This window comes from Sminthopsis crassicaudata, chromosome 6 (assembly GCF_048593235.1).
Source record: "Sminthopsis crassicaudata isolate SCR6 chromosome 6, ASM4859323v1, whole genome shotgun sequence".
Lineage (NCBI taxonomy): Eukaryota > Metazoa > Chordata > Mammalia > Dasyuromorphia > Dasyuridae > Sminthopsis > Sminthopsis crassicaudata.
Genome location: NC_133622.1, coordinates 179,898,490 through 179,919,798, shown reverse-complemented (window position 1 = coordinate 179,919,798; position 21,309 = coordinate 179,898,490).

Below are 21,309 nucleotides of genomic sequence, written 5' to 3'. Positions count from 1 at the left end.
AAAGAGTGTTATATTGTGATCCACTTTCAGTCCTCTCTCAGGGTGCAGATGGCTCTCTCCATCACAAGACCCTTGGAACTGCCAGAATCACTCACTGTTGAAAAGAGGCACATCACTCAGAATTGATCATCAAATAATCTTATTGTTGTTATGTACAATGTTCACTTGGTTCTATTCAAAAGTATATTCTTAGAAGCAGGAGCTACCATGCTTTTCAGCAGAGAAAGTGTCCCTGTTCAGAGATTTAAATACTCATATTGGCCAATAAATGTGAACATAAAAGCTAGATAATCTTTTTAGAAAATGTGGATGTAATGAGTTTCCTCTCTGAGGAGTGGCCACTCCCATGGAAGCTGGCACAGAATGTGAGACAGAGAGGGTACATCTCTAGACCACAAATACCTAATGGACCTTCCCCCCACCTTGGGCAAGTCAGTCTCTCTATCCCTGCAACTTTCCTGGCAAGCACGGTTTACAAAGAACAGACAGCCTGCACTCTAGTTGAATGCCTTGGACACTCATCATTAACCGTGCATGATCCTGCTCCACTCCCATCAAGCTGGGCTCTCATCCTTCCCTGCTTTGATCAAAGACAACCAAGGGTAGGTGGGAGGAAGGGGATCCCAACACTCAGTCACTTTTATCTTATTGACCAGGTGGGATGGAGTGATGTACCAGAAGCAGACCTGAGCTCCCTTCTCCTCCTCTGTTATAGGGAACAATCTGTCAGAATGCTTATACTCCCAGAGCTGTCAGATGGACTTGGGCAGCAGCCCTGAGCTCACCTTCTGGCCCTTTACGTCACAAATTTGTTTATCTCACAGGTATTAGGTTTTCCAAATTGTCTTGCCCAATGCCAGTCGTCATGAGTGATGATAGAGAGGATGAGTCCAAGTTTGGGGAAAACCCAAAAAGTCCTATCTACAGAATCCACAATACTTGGGGACATACCACAAGATGGCCCAAGAGAGCAGGAACCTCAATTTCTTCAACTGTGGAATGAGAACATTGGACCAGGGTCTTGTGGAGATCTTCTGCAGCTCTAGTTCTATGAGTCTGAGTCCTAAAAGATTTCTAGCAGCACTTAATGTGATAGCAAAACAAATCCAAACCAAAAGAACAAAAACTTGCAATGAAAGGGATGCCCATGGATTGGGGAGGGACTGAACCAATGGCAAGGCAAATGGGATGGATCCTGACTAAGTAAGAAGGACCAACAAATATGATGAATTCAGAGAAGTTTGGGAGGGAGGCTATCTGTAGGCCAATGTAGACTAAAATGAGCAGAATTAGAAGAATGAAGGATGCCCTGACCAATGATGTCCAAGGAAACATCTCAGAACTTCAATCGACACCATGAGCAGGCTAGATTCCAGAAGACTCCAGAGGAAGTCCATTTCCCTCCTCTCAGAAGAGAGGTGGCGGATTCCAGGTGTGTCGCTCATTCTACAATGGGGAAACTGAGGCCAACATGGTTAAGTGGCTTGCCCAGAGTCACACAGCTAGTATGTTTGAAGCCAGGAAGATGAGAATTCCTGACCAATTGTGCCCCTTTCACAGGCTGTTGTAGCCAGGCAACATTTTCCCCCTACTAGATCATGAGCTCTCTAGGAGAAGAATCAGATCTTATGTGAGCTGCCAGTTTTTCCCAGTGATGGCGGGATGTAAAGTGGGGCTAATTAAGCTACAGCTTATGAGCAATAAAGAAGACACAATCAGAGAGATGAATGAGCCATGTTATAAGATCAAGGGAAAACAGATGGGCAGTTCCCATGTTGCCCTGATACTTACCTGGGATTCCTGGAGGATTCCCAGCATCGGAGGGAGGAAGACTTATAGTGACATTTATAAGAGGACATGGACAGGATAGGTAGGTAGGCATGGATGGGCTGCAGTCTGCTTGGTGGAGGAAACATGTGCTGCAATATTGAAGTATAATTGTTCTGGGGAAATCTAAATATGCAGAGGAGAAGTCCCTGCCCTCAAGGATCTTATTATCTAGCATGGCGAGATAAGACATACAGTGTACCATGGGGTTCAAAGCCCCAAAGAGGGGAAAACCCAAGCAGAGATTACTTTTTATGGGGCACATAGATGGGATGTCCCCGGAGTTTGCCTTTGAAGGATGACCAAGCCAAATCAACAAGCATTTATTAAGCATCTATTATATATACCAAGCACAGTACCAAATGCTGTAAGTTCCACCTTTTACTAAAGTCCTGCATTACAGGAAGACTGTTCCATTCCCCTCTATTCCCACTCTACCAGGTAGAGATGTTTTAGAATTGGAATTCCTGAGGGGTTGTGTGAAGGCTCCTGGGACTGATTTGTGGAGGTTTCAGGGAGAAAAACACCAGAAGAAAAAGCTGAATGGAGAGTTGGAGCTCAGAATTCATCCTCCAACTCAGTATCATGTGGGCTCTCCAAAGTAGATCCCTCAGTCTGTTCTCTGAGTTTGTTCTCTTCTGCCTTCCCTATAAAGAGGAGGAGGAGGAGGGAATGAGGAAAGGAGGAAGAGAACTAACACTTATATAGCCCCTCTGTGTCATGAGCTTAACAAATATCTCACTTGATCCTCCCAACAATTCTGGTAGGTAATTGAGGAAATTGAAAGAAATATCAATGAAGGATTTGCTCAGTCACCCAATAGTAAGTATCTGAAGCTGGATTTGGAGTCTTCCTGACTCCAGGCTCAGTAATCTGTTCCTGTGCTGTTCCCTCAGACAAAGATTCTGAAAAGTGTTACTAATTTTTGCTGAAGGCAATGGGAATTCAGTTAGCACCTCAAGTAGTGAAAATGAGGAGTACCCAATGAATTTTCCCCAATGAGTACATCTCCAGTTTACAGCCTAACCACCCCTCCCAACCCAGTTCCCCAAAAGAGGCAAGTAGGGCTCCAACTACCTAGAAACAAGCCAGCCCAGCCCAGCCTAGGGGATTCTTCCCTTCCTGACCTAATTCATTTTCTGAGAGAAAACTTGACTTTATACTCTCTCTATCTCATACTTCCAAGCTTCCTTGGGACTTCAATCTGTGGTCTCCAACCTGACAGTTCCACCTTCACTGGGAGGAACTGTCCACTGCTGACGACAATGGTGGAGGGGATTGGACAGTATCCCCGATCAATCTCACGTCCTTACTGCTCAATGAAGACAACAAACAAGTGCCAATCAAGTATCAAGTACTGAAGAATTTTTTTCTGTTTTTTTATTTAAAGCTTTTCATTTTCAAAACATGCATAATTTTCAACATTCACCCTTGCAAAACCTTGTGTTCCAAATTTTTCTCTCCCTCTATTCCCTCCATCCCTTCTCCTAAATGGCAAGTAATCTGATAAATATTAAACATGTGCAATTCTTCTACACATATTTCCATAATTATCAAAGCAAATTTTTTTCTTGTTGAAATTCATTAATAGCAAGTTTTGAAATGCCCTGTGCCAGGGTACTGCTATATTTTGAGCTCTACTGGACCCAGTTTTGGGGAGATGACCCAGCTGCCCAACTCAGACACAATCTCCTTCTCAGGTGACTATCAAAGGGGGAAGCAGGGACTATTAAACGCTCCATTTATCCAGAATTTTGCCCTGACTCTTCACCGAGAAAGAAAGGAGCTAAGTCAAGGTTCAGGTACAACACACAGCATTTACTGGTGATATGAACTGCCAGAATGTGCCCTTCCTCAGTCGTTCTTCATGAGACATCTATTCCCAATGTGATGTAAAGAAAATAGCAACCTCTTCTGGTTGTTAGTGTGTGTTTAACTCTAGCAACACCTGAGGAGACCGAGAAGGAATAAGTCCTCTGAGATCCACAGAGGCTCCTGGGAGGGGAAGGTTCTCCCACCATCTCCTTAGTCAGCCAAAGGGCGATTTATAGGAGAGAGAGAGCTGAGCCATCTCCCCCGGAGGTTTGTGAGTCTCAGATGAAAGAACACACCACAGAGTTTTGCAAGCCTTAAAGGGATATATAAACACAAGCTGCTGCTGCTGCTGTTAGCATAGAGAGATTAATAACCCAACTGTGAACTAAAAACTCCTAGACGTGAAGATCATTTGTGAGTCAGCCCTGGGCCAGGGAAAGGGGGCTGCCTTAAATGGGCCCCAACATGAGTTCCCATTTGTGAGTATTTATTGTTGTTTTTGTTCAGTCATATCTGATTGTTTGTGACCCATTTGGGGTTTTCTTGGCAGAGACACTGGACTGGTTTGCCATTTCCTTGTCTAGATCATTTTTATAGATAAAGAACTGAGGGTAATAGGGTTACAGGATTTGCCCAGGGTCACCCAAATAGTGTCTGAGGCCAGATTGGAACTTATGAAGATAAGCCTTCCTGAGTCCAAGCCCCATATACACATTTACTCCATATAGAATTCCCCTTCTAGCAGCTTACAAGTAGGGGAGCATTTTATATGCCCTTTTATATCTATGACTTGTAGAGACTACTTCCCATGAAGTGTAATTCTTCTCACAGGTGGAGACATCATTCTTACTGGAGTATGCTAAAAAGGGGCACCAAAGTGCCTTCCCTCCCTTGACTAAGAGATCCCACTCCTAGAAACAGCTCAAAGGGTTCTAAGTTAGGAAAAACCATCTCCTTCAATGTGGTAACAAGAACTAGACATAAAATCGACTCCTGCTGATTAGGAAATGAACAAATTCTGGTATATGAGTGTATTATTGCATAGTAGGAAGCAAAGCAGAGAACACAGGGAAGATGCACAGAAATAGGTGAACAACCAAGCCCCACTGCCGTGCCCAGGGATAACAGCTCTGGAAGTGGGTAGAGTAAGAACAGCAGAAACAAAACTGAGGATTAGGTGACTACAATGATCCATGTTGGCCCTGAAGAGAAGAAGATAAATTCATGAACCTCCGAGCCCTCTCTACAGAAATGGGGGCTATGAGAATGGAATACACAGGGCTTCTTAAACTTTTTTCCACTCATGATCCCTTTTTGCCCAAGAAATTTTTATGTGATTACAGATATACAGGCATATAAAATACATATAAAATCAAACATTTATTGATAATAAATCATAATTTTGTGACCCACCCCAAGTTCAGTTACGAAATATTATAATGGGATCATAACCTACAGTTTAAGAAGCTGGGGAATACAGGATGTCCTCCCAGACTAGGTTGAGGTGCTATTTCGTTCTGCTGAAACTTTTTTTTGTTCTTTGTCACTCACAGATGATGAAGGCTCACAGACTCACAGGGCAAGGGGAGGGAAAGGAATATGTTTATAAATGAAGGTACTGGTACAACCAAAGATATCAATGCAGTTTTTGAAATAGAAATTGTGTCTTCTCTTTCCTTCAGTCCAAGGGAGGGAGGGCGATGTCAGGGTTCCTGAGGCCATTTTTTATTAGAATACCAACCAAACCCCCAATGCCTTTTATGACTCCCCCTAAGTTCCCTCTTTGTTGTTATTTCATTTTCTTCTAAGAAACCAAACTTCACAGTTCATGGCTCAACAAGACAGAATGTTCTATTTCCAGTCTTCCAATGAGTGACTCTGAGGAGACAATGATAACTCTGTGTGTGTGTGTGTGTGTGTGTGTGTGTGTGTGTGTGTGTGTGTGCGCGTGCTTTGGAGGAGGGATGTGTACCCATGTGTCCCTAGGGGCACTCATGACCATATTTCTCCAGGGACTGGGAAGTACACTCCTGGGCAAGTTTAAACAAAGTCCTGTGAATTCATTTCTTTGGAACATCTGACACTGAGAAGGCAAAGGCCACCAAAACCAGCCACTCCCTTGGCCTGTACTTTCAAGGAAAAAGCTAGGGAATAGGGAGACAGACCCACCAAATCACCTCATGGCTTCCTACCTGACAGCATTTTTTATCTCAAGATGGGGGAGGAGACTCCTCTTGGAATATACATTCATTGAATTGATTTTTTTTTTCTGTGAATTTTATAGACAAAACCTTAAGTACATCAGCTGAGGAAAAATCTTTAACTTGACTGAAATCATTATCCATCAGCACAGTCATACTCCTGTGTGCTAAAATCAAAATGATTCTAGAAATGATAAAGATAATTGCCCCCCATCATATAGACTGTACACATGTCACACGTATGCATTTCTTATGTGCTATCAGTCCTGGAGCTGAGCTTGAGCCCTGTCTCTTCCAAGAAACCATCCCAGACCTGGGGCTACCAGCCCACACAGGGTGATTCTTTTGCCCTCAGGTTCTGAGAGGTTTCACACTCTCTCCTACTTGTACAGAATGCTGCTAGTACACCTGTATACACCCACAGCCAGCCTCATTCATACCAGCTTTCCCAGCCTATTATGTCTAGATATCTACCTCCTTTTCTGAGCCCCATCACACCAGGGATACTGAGGCTGCCTCAGACTGATTTGCAAGAGGCAACTGTTAAGTGCTCTGCTTAAACCTCAGAAGTCAGCCAGTGTTACAAGTCAATGCTAAGATGATCATTTTATTGTCATCTAGACTTAAGAAAAGGGTGTGGAAAATATTAATAATGCAGGTTAAACTTAAACATGTATCATCGGTACTTTCTTCAAGAGAGATGGTTGTTAAACATTTACTACCGCACCCTAGCACCCAGCACAGGGCCAGGCCCATAGTAGACATTCAACAATCCTTGATTTATAGATGAAAAATTTGGAGATAGAAGAGAATAAAGATCATTTAGATTAACTCCTTCCTTTTACAGAGGTGGAAACTGAGACCCAAAGATTTGTCCAGGGTCACACTGGTTAGAGGAAGTTGAGATGGAATTTGAACCTGGATGCTATGTATATAGTATGTGTGTATATATCTATATCTCTATATTCTTACTTGGGGAACCAAGAGAGAATAAGGCTGATGACTCTGAACCAACCATTCTGCCTCACTTAAATCCAATTCACACGCTAGTGAAGACATCATCCTGTGATGTCATTGGACCTCTTTGAAAACAAAGGACAAGCAACAATAACATCATTCTTGCTCTTCTGTAAGAGTTCTTTTGTTTTGCAGACCAGTGTTTTTTTTCAAGCCTTTGAAAACTTACCCAACTGAATACCAGAATAACAGAATTGGTATTGACAGGCTTTGGCAGGAACCTTAAGCCTAGAAATCAGATCCTCTTCAGATCTATCTGTAGAGAAACAACTTTCCATGAACCCATCCAAAAGAAAAGTCCCATGGTATCGACTTATTTTATTGGAACTCACCTATTTATTTTGTGAGAAGATGCTTCCTTACATAAACATGTCTTAGGTCAATGGGTGGTAAGAGAAATGCTCCCCAAAGTATCACTAAAATATTGTCAAATACACAGAAAAACAAAACAAAAACCCAAAACAATAGAGTAGTTTTGTTACTATCTTGCTTAATATCATATCTAGATATAGTTCTTAACACAAAGTGTATAGAATTTCCCGGTATCTCAGAATATAAGCTTCTTTCATGTTCTTTGTATGAAGTTTTTTTCCCCTCGTTTTATAGCAGCTTATTTTTCCAGATACATTCAAAGGTAGTTTTCCACATTTACCTTTGCAAAACCTTGTGTTCCAAATCTTTCTCCCTCTATCCTCCCTCCCCCTCTCTAAGACAGCAAGCAATCTGATTATGAAAATGTTTTATGATTGTTAAGTTCAAAATATTAAAAGAATATTTGATAAAAAAGAAAACCTCATTTTAAAGATAAACAGACCTTAGAGATCACCTCATCTAATTCTCTCATTTTAGAGAGAAAATGGCAAGCCTATGAGGTAGTGTGTTGGTTGAAGATATTAACAGTGAGCATAATGGCTGAGGAGGGATGCTTTTCTGTATCAAATGGAAATACAATTTCAGACCCAAATCTCAATTCAATTGGCTCACTCGTTACCAAGGCACCTTAGCAACCTCTTATAAAGATTTTGGTCTCAAATTATGTTTCCTTTTAACTACAGAAAAATGAAATTCCATAAAAAAATGAAATTCTAGTGTCATGAAAGTGTCCCCAGATGGGCATTCTTTCTCAAGGAGAAAGGACCGAGATCAGCTGGGGAAAATTAGTAAGGCAGCTCTCCAGCTGAAAAGACAGAACATGTGTCATCACTACTCAGTGCCCCTTAAAATAGGCTTTGCATATTATCTCCCTAGCTGGGCAGAGACCCAGGAATGGTACATTAACTTCACAGTCCCCAACTAGGGGTACAATAGTCAGGAGCTTGCATCCAAACACCGAAGGAGGCAAAAAGGAAAACAGACACCATATAATACTTCTCTGCTTTGGAGCTCAAACTTTACCCCCCAGCCTTTTCCCACATATGGGGGATGGAGATAGATGGTTGTGGGAGTAAGGCTATGTGACTTGACAGCTCAGACTTCTTCCAGGCAACAAAATGTCATTCTGACTCATTGGATCTTAAGCAGCAGAAGGAAAATCCAGGATGCAGTTAGATTCTGCCCTTTAGAAAGTTTATCCCAAAATCAATAAACTCAATCGTAAGATTCTCTTTTAATTTTTCCCCATATCAGCCAGGAGTAAATCTGGTACTTTTGGAAGATACCTAAACTGTTGCCCTTTCTGTACCTCTGTTTTATAAAACTAAACACAGTTCCTCCTTCCTCCTGCATAGTCATGGTTATATATATACTTGAATCAAAGAGAGTTAAAATAGATTAAATTTTGGTGCTTAAATCTTTGCATCCTGGTTTTGGCAGACTGCTCAGAATCATGGTTTAAATGCCTCAAATATATATTTTTATTAAAGCTTTTTAAAATATATACATATATGACTTTCTTTTTTATTATTAAAGTTTTTATTTTCAAAATATATGCATATATAATTTTCAACATTGACCCTTGCAAAACTTAGTGTTTCAAAATTTTCCCTCCCTTTCCCTCATCTCCTTTCCTAGACAGCAAGTAATTCAATATATGTTAAACATGTGCAATTTTTATATCTATCTCCACAATTATCAAGCTGCACAGAAAAATCAGATCAAAAAGGAAAAGATGAGAAAGAGAACAAAAATGCAAGCAAGCAACAACAAAAACAGTGAAAATACTATATTGTGATCCATATTCAGTCCCCAGAGTCCTCTCTCAGGGTGCAGGTGGCTCTTACCATCACAAGACCATTGGAACTGACTTGATTCACCTCGCTGTTGAAAAGAGCCATGTCCATTAGAATTGATCCTCTTATAATCTTTTTATTGCTGTGTTCTGCTTATTTCACTCAGGATCAGTTCATGTAAGTCTCTCCAGGCCTCTCTAAAATCATCCTGTGGATCATTTCTTATAGAACTATAATATTCCATAATATTCATACACCATAACTTATTCAGCCATTCTCCAATGATGACCATTCACTCAGTTTCCAGTTTCTGGCCACTATAAAAAGGGCCGCCACAAACATTTTTGCACATATGAGTCCCTTTCCCTCTTTTAAGATCTCTTTGGGATACAGGCCTAGTGAGACACTGCTGGATCAAAGTGTATGTATGGTAAATGTTTGAACATAATTCCAAATCACTCTCCAGAATGGCTGGATCGGTCCACAATTCCACCACAATGTACCAGTGTCCCAGTTTTCCTGCATCCCCTCTAACATCTATCATTATCTTTTCCTGTCATTTTAGCCAATCCGGAAGGTATATAGTGATACTTCACAGTTTTCTTAATTTGCATTTCTCTGATCAATAGTGATTTAGAGCATTTTTTCATATGACTAGAAATGGTTTTAATTTCTTTATCTGAAAATTGTCTGTTCATATCCTTTGACCATTTATCAATTGGAAAATGGCTTGAATTATTATAAATTTGAGTCAATTCTCTATATATTTCAGAAATGAGGCCTTTATTAGAACCCTTGAATGTGAAAATTTTTCCCAGTTTATCGCTTCCCTTCTAATCTTGTCTGCATTGGTTTTGTTTGTATAAAACCTTTTTAACTTAATATTATCAAAATTATCCACTCTAGTTCTTCTTTGACCACAAATTCCTTCCTTCTCCATAGATCTGAAAGGTAGACTATCCTTTATTCTTCTAATTTGCTTATTAAATGCCTCAATCATCAATAAGGTTACAAAGGAAAATGATTATATTGAAATATAGTCATCCAAATTTTTTTTTTAAGTTTAAAAAGCAACAACAAAGTCATGGACCATTTTCTAGAGTGAGTGGGCTTTTAAAACTACTACTTAAGGGAAGGTAGATGATTTTAAGGAACTCAAGATTATATATGCTCCTCTGGGACAGAAAGGGAGAGAGGAAGAAGAAAAGTTATCTTCACTACAAGCTGGATTCTTACCCAATATCAGGAACCCCTGTGATTCTGGTCACATCTGGTCCATCTACCTTGGTGAAGGTGGTACCAGAGGTTCCAGGAGTCCTCACTCTACACAGGCTGTAGAGTGGGAGGGGAGCTCCAAGAGACTAGACCAATGATTCCTTCAAAGGAAGAGAGATTCTGAGTATCTAGAAAATCAGGCTTGAAGTGGGACTGGGAGAGCAGATAACAAAACAAATCTTCCATGCTGAGGTGAGAAACTGGGCTTATGAGCCCAGAACAGCCCGTGTATTTTTAGATGAGCACTTAGGGTTTGTTTAACTGATTTTCTTTATTCAAAAAGGGTTCGGAGGGACATAATTTTATTGTATAAACCTCCAATAAATGTCAGTCGTCATAGAAATTATTATGGCACTTTGAATAGTGATTCTATTGTTAAGACAAAAATCAGTGGTTAGGGGACCAGAGCTTATTCTTTCCATTTCAGTCATTCAGCCTCTTACTGTTCTGACTAACAGGGCATCCTTCCTTTTCCTCTAGGCTCTCACCACTTGGGTTTATTTCCACTTTATTAAATGTGCTGTTCTCCATGGCCCATTTATTGCGTGTTTCTGTATTTAATCTCATCCCCCACTCAACACTCTCCAAATTAATTGTTCTCTTATAAGTCCCTAAACCTCCCTACTCCCAAATCACCGCCGTGAGCATGCACAGGTTTCCCTAAGTTATGACAATAATTAATTTGCTTTAATTAAGGGACTCTTCCTTTCTTTCCTCCCTTAGCACTTCCATTCAGGGTATTTATATCTCTTCTGCTTGTTTGCTGGGTTTTGCTGGAGAAGAGCACAGAAGCACAGAGGAGATCTCTCAGTCCTTCAAGGGTATCAATTCAGGCTTCTGGCCTAGATTCTAGCCCATGGGGCCTTTGTAAATTGGCACTCTGGCTTTCTGTCTCCCAGTCTTTTCTTCTAAGAAAGGTAGAACAGGGAGGCCCTACATCTCTAAATAAAGCAAATAAAGTAATACATAACCATTAGGCTAGGATTTTTTTAACCTGGCCCTGTGAACTTGATTTTGTTACTAATATTTTGATAACTTTATTTCAATAGAATCGGTTTCCTTTTTAATCATGAGTATTTTATTTTTTGCATTGAAAAATGTCATTTTATGGAAGAGACTGTAGCCCACCAAAGAGACAGTGGGAAGAACCCCTGGACAGAATACTGGGTGGGCCTAGCATGAAAAAGACCGAGTTCAAACCAGACACAGATGCTTCCTAACCTAACCTAACCTAACTGTACAACGCATGTGCATCAGACTGCGTGATCCCTGCTGGCAGGATAGTTCACTTTTATTCAAAGATCCCTAGCATCTCCAACAGGTGTGTAAGCACTGATTGCTCCAGGGTGTGACAGGGTACCAGCCCCTACATCTGTGGATCATCAGTGATGCTATTCCCCGTTGGGGAGAGGTCAGGAGACTTGTGCTTCTGGGAGAGCCATGATGATTATGAATGTGTTTTGGAGAGATGGAGGAGAATGCTTCGAAGTCTGTACCCAAGCAACTGTGCTGTTGACAGCACTCTTTCACTGACAACTCTAAAGAAGCCTGGACCCCCTCCCTACAAGGTTGATTTGTGGGCTTCAGTGCTCTGTCTGGCTTGGTGTTCACTCTTTTGTTTAGGTGAACAAGATGAATATCTGGTGCTTCTAACCTTGTGATTTTTGGAAGGTGAGGAGAACACCTCCTGGAGTCCAGGGGTCTGGGGGTCAGAGTCCATGCTGGGTTTTACAAACATCCAACTCCACTGCTCCAAGGAAAAAGGAGTGACCTTGCCTCAGAACGAATCTTTGGGATGCAGTCCAGTCATCTGCTACAATTGGATGTGAACTTGGCAGGATCACCATGTAGGAACTGTGTTAAGATCAAGCTCATTCTCATCAGCGAGTGAAGGGTATGGGAGACACTGTGCTCCCAAGCTGCTATGGGGAAATGTTAGCTCTTCAAAGTAAATATCCTCTCTGAAAGCTAATTGATTTTTAAGTTTTAATTTAATTTTTATTTTCAGATTCAAGTTTTCTCCCTCCCTCCAACTATTCCTTTACTCATTGAGAAAGCTAGAAATACAATACCCATTAGACATATAAAATCATGGAAAACATATTTTTTCATTGAAAGCAAATTAATATTAAGTGATTAAATGGAACTTAATCCCTAATCTATCACCATTGGCTAACCGTAGAAAGAACACAACTGATGCGTGCTTGAGCTAATAGCATTAGAGAAGAGACACTTAATGCTCATTAGGGCAGGGGACATAAAGCCAGCCAGACTCTGGGAAAGTGAGACAGACCCTATCTGCTACAAGAACATTCAGGCAAGGTATGAACAGGATGATACAATATTAGAAGGGCTTTAAGAGGGACACAAAGTGATCCAGTATGTTCAAAGAAGGGCAATGATCTCTCTTCAATCTGGGGGAGTTGCAGGAAGATTTTGAGCTGCTCCCTGGAGGATGGTCACAATTTGGAACAAGTGAAATAAAGGGAAGGCAGACAATGGATCACTAGACTGAGATGTTTGGCCTTTATAAGTTGGAATTACCAAATAATGTTAGCAGGGAAGTGACATATCAGAGCTGATCTCTGGGAAGTCTACAGTGGCAATGAATGGTGGAGGGGGACCAACTGGAGTCGTACTAACAGCCTAGGTGGGAGCACCTTCTCTGTGAGGGACCCAGAGGTGGTTGGCTGGAAAAATGACAAGTTTTAAAGATGTCATGGAAGGAGGCAAGATTCAGGACGCAGGGAGGTAGGAATGAGGGTGAGGTCCCTTGGAGTCATTTTTGGAGCCAGAGGATGACACAAGGCTGGGAGTCTGGATGACTGGGAAAGATGGACGGTGATTTTGACAGCAATACAGAAGTTTGGTAGGGGAGATGATTTAGAGAGAAAGGTAAGGAGTTCTGTTTTGGATATAATGAATTTAAGATGTCTGATAGATTAATCTGGGGGCTAGAGACCAGGAAGGAGATCTAGCTTAGAGATAAAATATCTGCATAACCAATTAGGAGATAAATTTCGGGGAAATACAAATACCTTATTTTGTATATTCCAAAACGGTCCCTCAGCCAGGACTACACTTCCCACAAAAGCCAGATGGAAGGTTGAGTCGTCAGTGAGGCATGGGGAGCAGTGCTCCTAGACCAGATGGCCCACTGAAGAACTAAGGGATGTTAGTGTCACAGATAATAATAATAACTAATAGTGAATTTTGTTTTCAGTTTCCTCATCTATAAAATAAGAGAGGAGTGGAGAGAATACTGGGACTGGAATTGGAAAAACCTGAGTTCATATTTAATTTTCAGTTGAAAGTATTACATTTGGGTGCAAAATTAAAAAAAAAATCAACTTCAGAAGTGTAAGATGGAGAAAGGAGATTATTTTGACAAAGATCTCTGGGTCTGAGTGCACTGGAAACTCAGTAAGAGTCAGCTTTGTGACATGGCTACCAACAATGTTAATGGGATTTGGGGGAGGGAACAAGCATTTATTAAGTACCTAACATGTTCTGGGCACTGGGCTAAGTCCTTTATGAATATTATCTCTTTCGGTTTTCACAACAATCCTGGGAGAGAAGTCCTGTCATGATCACTAATCTAGAGTTTTGGAAGTTAAAATGGATAGAGATTAAGTGGCTTGTCCAGTATCTGACAGCAAGTAAATAACTAAAGTTGGATTTGAACTCCATTTTTCCTGAGTCTAGCAGAGAAGTGCCATAATGCAGAGAGCGCTAGGCCTGGAGCTGGGAAGACTTCAACCAGGCCTGTCATTTACTAGCTGTGTGACTTAAGCAAGCCACTTAACTCTGTTTACCTCACTTTCCTCATCTGCAAAATGATCTGGAGAATTTAAAAGCAAACAGCTCCAGTATTTTTGCTAAGAAAACCCCGAGTTGGACACAACTTCCTGAGACTGGGAATGATTCCTCTAGCAGATACCTCGTGTGGAAGTGAATTTGAAAGAGCAAATACTCCAGAGACAATTATTTTCAGGGAAATGAGATAATAGAGGGGAGAGTGTCCCTGGTTTGAGAGTCATATGGGTATACTTCTATTCTTGCTAGATCTTCTCAGTAAATGTCTCCTATTTATGGGAATTACTTATTGTTATCACAGAGATAAATTGGCTAAATTGATAGAAGGGTCTCATCACTGGCTCAATCAATGAAAGAGGAAAGATACTGAGTGTAATTGGCTATTGATGGCGAGGAGCTGGGGCTTGAGCTGAGGATATTACAGAGAGGACCTACTGTCTCTCAAGGTTACCCTTAGGCCCTGAGGGAAATGTCTACCTGTTCTCAGGGGATCTGACTCCCAGGACAAGTGGGAGTGAAGGAAGAGAGCTGAAAACCATAGAACTGAACTGTGGGAATGCGATGGCTCACAAAAACCTTGTACTACTCAAATTTCTGAACAGCAAGCTCATTTGTCTCTATGGGCAGTTGGCTTTAGCTGACAGATGATAAAATGAGGTGCTGGTAAATGTGCAGCGTGCAGCTCCTTAGCAGATTAATGACCTGCCAACAAACTGACCCAAGTCTGGAGGTTTTTCCAGACATGCTCAACTCAGTTTATAATCAGAAGCCAAGCGAAGTCTTGGTCTCAAATTCATTAGGGAAATTAATGTTCCATGTGGCATTTCTGCTATTGCCTTCCAAATTATGGAGGCTAATTAATAGAAAACGTGTTCCAGTAATAAATGGTATGTTATTAACCTTGTTGCCAGGCCATGTGGAAACCTGGGCCAAGACTGCATAACAGCTTTTGCCGGTCCCTGGGGGGTGGACCACAGGGGGAGAAACTTTTATTTTTCCTCTTTTTTATTATAGATTTAACAAACCTGATGATTTCAATAAAGACATAAAAATCAACGAAGTGGCTTGTATATAAAACTGTAAATGTCTCTTTTGTTCCTTTAAATATAAATTAAATTGACAAGACAATTTTTAAAAAAATGCCCTTCTGAAGACCCTGCTGTCTTCAATGTATTTTGTAAAAGGCTGTGTTCTCTTTCCTTTCTTCCTTTCTTTCTCCTTTTCTTTCTTTCTTTGTTTCCTTCCTTCCTCCATTCTTTCTTTTCTTCTTTCCTCCCTTCCTCCCTCCCCCCCTTGCTCCCTCCCTTCATCTCTCCCTTCCATTCTTTCTTTCTTCCATTCTTTCTTCCTTCCTTCCATTCTTCCTTCCTTCCTTCCTTCCTTCCTTCCTTCCTTCCTTCCTTCCTTCCTTCCTTCCTTCCTTCCTTCCTTCCTTCCTTCCTTCCTTCCTTCCTTCCTTCCTTCCTTCCTTCCTTCCTTTCTTTCTTTCTTTCTTTCTTTCTTTCTTTCTTTCTTTCTTTCTTTCTTTCTTTCTTTCTTTCTTTCTTTTTTTTTTCTTTCTTCTTCCCTCCTTCCTTCCTTCCTTCCTTCCTTCCTTCCTTCCTTCCTTCCTTCCTTCCTTCCTTCCTTCCTTCCTTCCTTCCTTCCTTCCTTCCTTCCTTCCTTCCTTCCTTCCTTCTCTCTCTCTTTCTATAAAGTGGAAATTATAACAGCACTATCTCAGGATTATAATAAGAAAAAAATCTGCTAATATTTATAAAGTAAATGCTTGTTTCCTTCTTCTTGGATCATTTTCCAAACAGAAGGTTTTTCCTATAACTAATACCCAGAGACAAGAGCAACCAATCCTCATGTTACTTTGTCTGCAAGTTCTTGTCTTTTGGCATCTTTGCCAAGGAGAGGGAAGGAAGGTTTCACCATTCCAGTTCAGCTCTGGGGGGAGAGCAGACATCCATCTTGTTTATATTTAACATGAGAACAGAAAGGGGAAATAACTTTCAATTGCCTCTGCTGGAACCAGAGAATTTCAGATTTCTTTTTTTCTAGATGAAGAAGATGAGGCCCAGAGGTCAGGATTTTGCTCAAAATACCAAAGCCAAGAAAGAGCCAGGGTCCCTGGTTCCCATCCTGGGTTTCTGGGCAGAATGCCACAGGATGCTCCTGCTAGTTGAAGGTTAAACAAGGTCTTGGGCCAAAGGCCATCTGGAAGTAGGTGCTGAATGTCTGAGGTTTGGGCTCCTGCCATACCAAGCAGCTAAATGACTGAAAGGCTGGGGTGAGAGAAGCTGATCTGGGTAAGGATGAGCGAAGGCCATGGGGGTGGAGTGTGGAGGCTGAGAACATACTGAGTAGCCCAAGGGAAGCAGAGCAGACAGTTCTCCCATTCTCTCTGCAACATTCATTTGGTACAGATTGTGGCAGCCTTTCAGGGCTGGATGACTAGTTATCTGGCATTAGAACATTTTGGTCTGGAAAATTGGGAGTGGGAGAAAAAAGGAGGGATGCATTGGAGCTCCGGGGAAAAGATTCTTTGAGAAAGAAAGAAAGAAAGAAAGAAAGAAAGAAAGAAAGAAAGAAAGAAAGAAAGAAAGAAAGAAAGAAAGAAAGAAAGAAAGAAAGAAAGAAAGAAAGAAAGAAAGAAAGAAAGAAAGAAAGAAAGAAAGAAAGAAAGAAAGAAAGAAAGAAAGAAAGAAAGAAAGAAAGAAAGAAAGAAAGAAAGAAAGAAAGAAAGAAAGGGAAAAAGGGAAGAAGGGAGGAAGGGAGGAAGGGAGGAAGGGAGGAAGGGAGAAAGAAAAAGTTCCAGCTTTAAAAGCCTATGTTGGAATGGAGGAAGGAGATTTTGGTCTGGGGAGTCCCAAAAACAGTGAGGGGAAACTTAGGGAAGCTTATTGACAAGCTCTTTCCAGAGTAAGTTAAGTCTTGATTTGATTATTCTGACCAAAGCAAGATGTTGTAGGGAAAAGGACATTAATGCAAAGCAAGCTAATAAGATGGCAGAAGAGAAGTTTTCTCTGGGCCACTTGAGATTCGATGCTCCCAAATAGTGGAGCTCCCAACAGAGAGGCTTGGCTCCTGTTGGTGATGGCGTCTGGAAGTCCTGGTTAAAGGGCACAGAGGCAAGGATACATGCCCTCCTAGGTTAGGAATCACGGAATTATAGAGTCCCAGAATGAACTTCAAAAATCAGATTCTCTCACCTTATCTGAGTGCTCTGCAGGTTCCTTTGCAAAAATATGACCCCTGTTTTGCTCTGTGTGATGGACCCAAGGGTTCAGTCCTGCCTCTTTTCTTTTCTTGTTACACATTCTTCCTTCTCTTTAGTTCTCTATATGGATGACAGTCAGATCTGGACCATCAGCTCACATCTTCCTCCTGAACCCCATTCCATATCTCTAACTGCGTGCTGGACATCCTTGCCTGAACTTCCCACAGGCAGCTCAAATACATGTCCAGAACACAACCAGGTTCTTTCCCCTAAAATTAAGGGTTCAACCAAGTGACTTGGACTAAAATCCCAAGTGCCTTGAAAAGGAATGAAGTCGGCATCCAAGAAAAGCCAGTTCATTTAGCTCTAGTCTGGGAGAGGGAAAATCTCTCCCTGTGTGTGTGTGTGTGTGTGTTTTCTTTTTTTAAAAAAAACTTTCTTTAGACTATCAAACTATGCATACTCTTTAATCCAGCAGTGTCTCTACTGGGCCTTTATTCCAAAGAGATCATCAAAAAGGGGGAAAGACCCAGATGTGCAAAAAAAAATGTTTGTAGCAGCCCTTTCTGTAATGGCAAGGAACTGGAAACTGAGTGGAGCTGTTGGGGAATAGCTGAATAAGTTATGATATATAAGTGTAGTAGAATATTGATGTTCCATAAGAAATGATCAGCGGGATGATTTTGGAAAGATCTAAAGCATGAACTGATACTGAGTGAAGTGAGTAGAACCAAGAGAAGATTGTGTATCCAACAATGAAGGATCATGTGATGTTCAATTCTGATGGACTTGGCTCTTTTCACCAAGGAGGTGATTCAGACTAATTCCTATAGACTTGTGATGGAGAGAGCCATCTTCAACCAGAAAGAGGACTGTGGGGACTGAATGTGGATCACAACATAGTATTTTCACATTTTTTGTTGTTGTTTGCTTGCTTTTTTTTTTTTTTCCATTTTTCCCCTTGTTGATCTGATTTTTTTTTGTCTTGAAAAATTACTTTTAATGGCATTCTTCATGGTTCAAATCATGACATTAAGTATATAATAATTTCCTAATAGTAAAATTCTGGGTATGTTATACTTTTTTTGTTAAACATTTCATAAAACTTTATTATTGGAAGAACAACTATTATCATTTTGCACACATTATTTCATTATACTTAATATTATACTCTAAGAAACAGAGGAGGTAGTATGGAACAGTAGACAAAGCTTGATTCACAAAGACTGCTTTCAAATCCTGAATCTGACCCATAATAACTGTGTGATCATCAACAAGTCACTTCACCTCTCTGTGCCCTGAAGCTTTCTGGGACTAAAATGAATGAATAAATGAATAAAAAAGTATTTACTTTTTTTAAAGTTCCATTTTTTTGTTTAATTGGAACTTTTTATTTTCAAAACATATGCAAGGATAATTTTTTACCATTGAACTTCATGTTCCAATTCCCACCCCCCCTTCTTCCCCCCTTCTCTCCTAGATGGCAAGTAATCCAATATATGTTAAACATGATAAAAATAGATGTAAATACAATATAGGCATACATATTTATACAATTACCTTGCTTCACAAGAAAAATCAGATCAAAAAGGAAAAAAAATTAGAAAGAAAATTCAAGCAAACAATAACAAAGGAAGTAAAAATGCTATGTTCTGATCTACACTCAGTTCCCATAGTCCTTTCTCTGGGTGTAGATGTCTCTCTTCATCACAAGATCATTGGAACTGGCCTGAATCATCTCATTGTTGAGAAGCCACATCCATCAGAATTGATCATTGTATAATCTTGTACATTGTATAATGTACAAAGAAATCCTGGTTCTGCTCATTTCACTTAGCATCAGTTCAGGTAACTTTCTCCAGGCCTCTCTAGAATCATCCTGCTGGTCGTTTCTTATAGAACAGTAATATGTCCTTACATTCATATACCATAGCTTATTCAGCCATTCTCCAACTGATCCACTCAATTTCCAATTTCTTGCCACTACAAAAAGGGCTGCCAGAAACATTTTTACATGTGTGGGTCTCTTTTCCTCCTTTAAGATCTCTTTGGGATATAAGCCCAGTAGAAACACTGCTGGATCAAAGAGTATGCACAGTATGATAATTTTTTTCAGCATATTTCCAAATCGCTCTCCAGAATGGCTGGATCCATTCATAGTTCCACCAACAATGTATTAGTATCCCAGTTTTCCCACATCCCCTCCAACATTCATCATTATTTTTTCTTGTCAGCCAATCTGAGAGATGTGTAGTAGTATCTCAGAGTTGTCTTAATTTGCATTTCTCTGATCAATAATGATTTAGAGCACCTTTTTCTATGTCTAGAAATGATTTCAATTTCTGCATCTGAAAATTATTTGCTCATATCCTTTGGCCATTTATAAATTGGAGAATGGCTTGAATTTTTAAAAATTTGAGTCAATTCTTTATATATTTTAGAAATGAGACCTTTATCAGAACCTTTAAATGTAAAAATATTTTCCCAGTTTGTTTCCCTTCTAATATTGTCTGCATTACTTTTGTTTGTACAAAAATTTTAAACTTAATATAACCAAAATTATCTACTTTGTATTCAACAATAACTTCCAGTTCTTCTTTGATCATAAATTCCTTCCTTTTCCACAGATCTGAGAGGTAAACTACTCTGTGGTCTTCTAATTTGCTTATAATATCCCTCTTTACATCTAAATCATGAACCCATTTTAACCTTATCTTGATATATGGTATTAGATATGAGTCAATACCTAGTTTCTGCCATACTAGTTTCCAAATTTTCCTAGCAGTTTTTGTCAAATAGTGAGTTCTTATCCCAAAAGCCGGGGTCTTGGGGGATCTGATTTTTCATGTGCAGTATTACATATATGTGTATAGAAGGAAAGTAAAAAACTTCCTTTAAGTCCCAAGTCAAATAGCAAATAGAAATGATCCACCAATGCAGATTGTTCTTGAATAGATCAAGGACTTGAACATATTAAAAAGCTGCAGTCCAGTTTTGTTTGTTGTCTCTGGAAATGGGGGTTTCCTTACCCATGTGCTTCCCTGCTAGCTTTCTGTAAGTAGAGTTTTTCTCCTCCCCCTCCCCATTCTCATGGGACACTGTCATATTGTAGTTATTCCTCCTTTTGCCTTCTCTTTTTATTTTTCAAAATACATGCAAAGGTAGTTTTCAACATTCACCCTTGCAAAACCTTGTTTTCTCTATTTTTCTCCCTCTTTCCTCCCCCCTCCCCTAGATAGCAAGTAATAAAATATAGATTAAACATGTGCAATTCTTCTATATTTCCACATTTATCATGCTGCTGCTTAAGAAAAACCAGATCAAAAGTAAAATATAAGAAAAAAACAAGCAAGCAAACAACAACACAATCCTTTTGCCTTCTATTGAATAAATGATATTATTTTTTTCTTTTGCCTTACTGTTTAGCATATACTTAAGGATTTAGGTTTGATGGTGTCTGGTGAATGATTTGGCAAAAATGGGAAGCACACTGGTATGAGCTCAGTATCCACTATGGCAACTAGTAAAAGTGATTCCTTCCCTATCCCACATATACACAAGGGTTATCTCTGGGACTCTGAGAAAGTTTTGAGTTGTATCAATGCCGTGTGTTCCCCTCTGGGGATCCTAAAACTCCCCAGCACTAGGATAGGCTGGACACCAGCTCTGAGCACAGATAACCTAGACACAAATAACACAGGAGCTAAAGTGATTGAAATCACTATGTTTATTTAAAATGGAATTTGTCTTTCTATCTCTTGCTACTGGACTTTAGAAATGCTAAAGATTTGTGTGGGTTTATTTTATATCCTACAACTATGCTAAAGTTAATTATTTCAAGTAGTTTTTTAGTTGATAATTTAGGAATATACCAAATACATCATCTGTAAAGTACACCATCATATCATCTGCAAGGTTTTGTTTCCTCATTGCCTTGACAATTCCTTCAATTTTTTTTCTTCTCTTATTGCTAAAGCTATCATTT